Genomic DNA, 4322 nt, shown 5'->3' on the forward strand with positions numbered 1-4322 from the left:
ATCCAAACAAACGGGAATTATAACATTACTACAACCATGTGTCCTCCGTTTAAACCCATCTGCACCCATGAAGCAGCACAGTGTTTCTGGCTCTCTTTACTGACGCTAGGCCTGTCGATGCAGCTTGAGATGCCAGCATGATCTTACAGTAGGTGTAGAGCAGCGTAAGGGCCACAAAGGAGAGGTACGTCCCATCAAACACACAGTTCTTGTAATAGATGGAGGGATCATGAAAGAGAAGTGAGTGGTCACAAAAAATGGTGGTGTGAAAGAACCTTGGAGGCTGCTTGACAATTGTTATCAGCAGGTCTGTGATTGGAGGGGTGGCAGTGAGGATGAAGATGATGCCAATGAGGATGAGTCAAATCAAATCAAATCAAATCAAATCAAATCAAATCAAATCAAATTAAACTTTATTTATATAGCACTTTTCATGCAGGATTGCAGCACAAAGTGCTTCACATAATAAAAATGCAACAGTTTTTGCATCTTAAAAACCTAAGTCAGAACAAATTTTCAATCAAAGCACACATGGACTCTGGAACTAAACCATTTACCTGCACCGATTCTGCCTCCTGCCTGACTGCCTGCAATTGGGTCCTCACCTCCTCCAACACCCGCCATACATGACAGCAAATAATGATGACTCCTGATTTTCATTCATTTACACAAATGAGTTCAAGGATTTCAGCAAAATGAAGACTTGTGGTGGAAACTTGATGAAACAAAGTGATCTGTTCTGAGTATGTTAGATGTTGGGGAAAAATAATTTTGGTATTTGACAATATATTTCCATAGTCACCATATTTAATATATGCCACTATAAGGTAATGTGAAGGTGCATCATGCCATGTTGGATGCTGAGACTTGAGAGCAGTGGACAGACATGTTTAACTTTTGGAAATGAGGTTTAGAAATGGGCTAAGATATTATTGCAGAGGCTAATCTCTGAGTTTACATCAGTCACATTATTGTTGCATTATAGTTTTACAATAGACAAGTATACATATACATAACACACAAACTTACCTCAGCAGTTCATGATTTTTGTGCCGTGATCTCTGATAACAAGAAGAGATTTAAAACTACATAAATATTCACTATATGTCATTACAGGAAATGGTTATCTTGTGTTACTGTTTATACAGTCACTTATTTTTCATCAACCTGTTCAAAGAATTTATCCACATAAAAAACTAAACAACAAAATTTTTTAGATTTTGGAGGAGAACAAGTAGAAGATAAATTCAGTACATATTTTCGTAGCAACTGTGCCTTAATGCTTTAACATAAAAAGAAGTAATAATGCATTTTTAATGACAGTTAAGTGAGGACAGAGCTCTCACCTGCTGGGGCACTGAGGTCAAAAACCTCCTCCACCAGCCTGGATGCTCCTTTATAAAGATGCTACTGATGCTTTTCTGTGTTGTTTGTGTGTGTAATAATTAAGAATTTTCTAAGGATAGGTGGAGGTCTGTGATGTAACAGATTATGATGTGGTTCCCTTCAATGAGCAAGTGGAGCATTTAAATCAGTGGTTCCCAACCTATTTTCTTTGGGGACCCTCTGATGCAAACACTAAAAAGCCATGGACCCCCTGCCCCACCTTATGCTGAAACCATGCTTGGTTTCATGCTTTCAAAAGTGAGATTTTTACCATAAATAATGTGTTCTGCCTGATACTGGTGTAGCAGATTCCAGCGTCTTCAAAATAAAGATTGGAACTTTTGTTTAATTGTGACTGAATTAAACAATCTTTGAGGATTTTCTCTCCTTACAGACTAACAGTCTCACTCCCAAAGTGGGGGTCTGACTCAAATTTATGACTTGGTTTCCAGATGCACGATCCATTTTGTTCCTTTTTTTGGACTCCGTAGTTCATTCCTTTTTCCAGCTAATACTTCGCTTTTCTTTAGCTATGTCTACTTTTAATACTGATCCTAAATTTTGATCTTTACCTTGGATAACTGGTTAACGCAGGCTGATCAAAGCTCCAGAACCAGTGCTACAGAATCTTTTTGAACTGACCTAAAGCAGGACATTTTTCATCTTTGCCATATCACCGCAAGTCATTCACTGTCCATCATCGATACCACCAGCCGAGCTGCGGGAGAGTCCGCATCCGCAGAGCTGCCTGATCCAAACCTTCGGACCACCACGTGACGCATCTTCTGGCTTTCGGGAAGTCGCTCGGGATCCAAACCACCTGCGCCAACTTCCTCACTTGCCATCAGAGTCACCACAACGGTCGTAAGTCGGCTTGATCCAAACAGAACCGGACGAGTCCTGCCCGGATCAATTCTCTGCTTATCTGCTCAAGAATGGTTGGTTGTCTGACAGTGATCGAGTAGTTCTACATCTTAGTTAAACTTCCAGTTTAACAGATGAGATTCAGTTCTCCCTCTTTTCCTTTTAGGATTTAGAGATCTTTTTCAGTCCTGAACCTTAGCTTAATTAACACCGCAGGTTAATTAACTTTTGTTCATTTCTTGCTTACATTTCATTCATTCTGACACACTGAAATAAGATTTTGGTTTGAACTCCATATTCTGCATTTTACAATGTTTTATTCATTTTCCCATGCAAAGTGCTTTGTACATATTTCCTTTTCATTTATGCATTATTAGTTTAGTAATAAATATTTCATATTTATCCTAAACTGGTCTGGTTATTGTGAACTTCTCCTTTGAACCATGTTATGGGTCCCTTCGACGTAAGAATTCACGTTATTAGCGTCCCGAGACTGATTGATTGATAACTGATTGATTTCTAGCTTGAATTAATTGATTTATTAAATTAATTAATTTAGTTCTCTATTGGTGTCCACACAGCCATTAGATTATAAAAAAGCTATCTGTGTGGTGGTGCCCCTACGAGGAAATTAATAAATAATTCCAAGAAATTATTAAAATTAATAATTTTATTAAACATCTTTAATGTTTAATGACGCTTAACGCTACACTGGTCCTTTCATAAAGCCAAACAACATATGAACTTACTTTATTTTCTTTAAAAAAAAGGGACTATGTGTGGACAACGGCCATGGTCAAGGTCTCTGGGACCCCTATGCTCGTTGGGGGACCTCCCTGGGTCCTACAGATGAGTTCATACATCAGTTCATGTTAGTAGGCTTTTCTGTGTACTGGCACCAAGAGAGGAAATTAACTTTAGACTGTTTGATGGAAATGGTTCAGATGCTGTTTTTTTCACTTTTGTGAATTACTGGTTTTGTTAAAAAGGAGTGTGTATGCAAGGTTTTCATTTGAGATGTGCACACATTTAACTTCAGAAATGAGCTTCGATCAGTTTTGAAGGGCTCATGTTCCTTTGCTGTAGCACATAAACAGAGTGATAAGTAGTAAATACTTAGAGCACATTTTTAATCACATTTAGATTAATTCAGTCATTCATGTGTAAAAATTATGTACACTCTTTATACAGTATTCTGCACTTTTTTCTTCTCTAACTGCAGAGTCACGGATGCCAATCCAATGACATTTAAAGGCATTATTACATACACGTGTTTTTTACATTTGGACAAACAGAACAATTAAATGAAAAAGGATGAGTGTTAGTTTTCAGTGATGTAAAGACACGTCTCACAACATCTGATTGTTTCACCAAACCTGATTAGGGAGAGTCACGTTGCCCCTGAAACCGACTGATGAACTCATACTTCACCAAGACCTAAGAGAGAATGCTAGACAATATATTCATTTATATTTCTCTATATTAACATAAAAATATTTACAATATGAAAATATACAATATTCTTGAATAAAATTTGTTTAATACGTCTATCTCCAAAATTTCACTGTTTTAAAATTATTACTTAAAAAAATGGGCTGAATCTTAAACGTAACATCACATTAATGCAGCTAATCCAGTTTGCCTTGACTTTCTTTTTGATTTTGTACAAATGATTTTAAGGCAGTGTTACAATACATATTAATTGATATTATATTAAATATATATATTAAAATGATTCCAATTTAAATGAAGATACTAAATCCAAAACTACTAATATCTGACCAGAATATAACTGAAATGAAAGGAAACCCATATTATCCTGCCTCTCCAATCTACTTACCAAACAGCTGAGAGACAGACAGAAAGTGAGCTGAAGAGCCTTAATAAAGACGACGATATTCATTAGTAAGTCGAATATTTGGTCTGACGTTGAGTCATGGGCGTCACACCTATGAGGGATGAGGGTGTTTCAACACCCACAAGTTTCTCAGTGTGACTATTGCTTTTTCTTTTATAACTTTTTCTGTGTTTTGAAGAAATATCGCTGCTCTAGTCGCTCTCTGGTCCTCTCT

This window comes from Melanotaenia boesemani, chromosome 3, assembly GCF_017639745.1.
Source record: "Melanotaenia boesemani isolate fMelBoe1 chromosome 3, fMelBoe1.pri, whole genome shotgun sequence".
NCBI lineage: Eukaryota > Metazoa > Chordata > Actinopteri > Atheriniformes > Melanotaeniidae > Melanotaenia > Melanotaenia boesemani.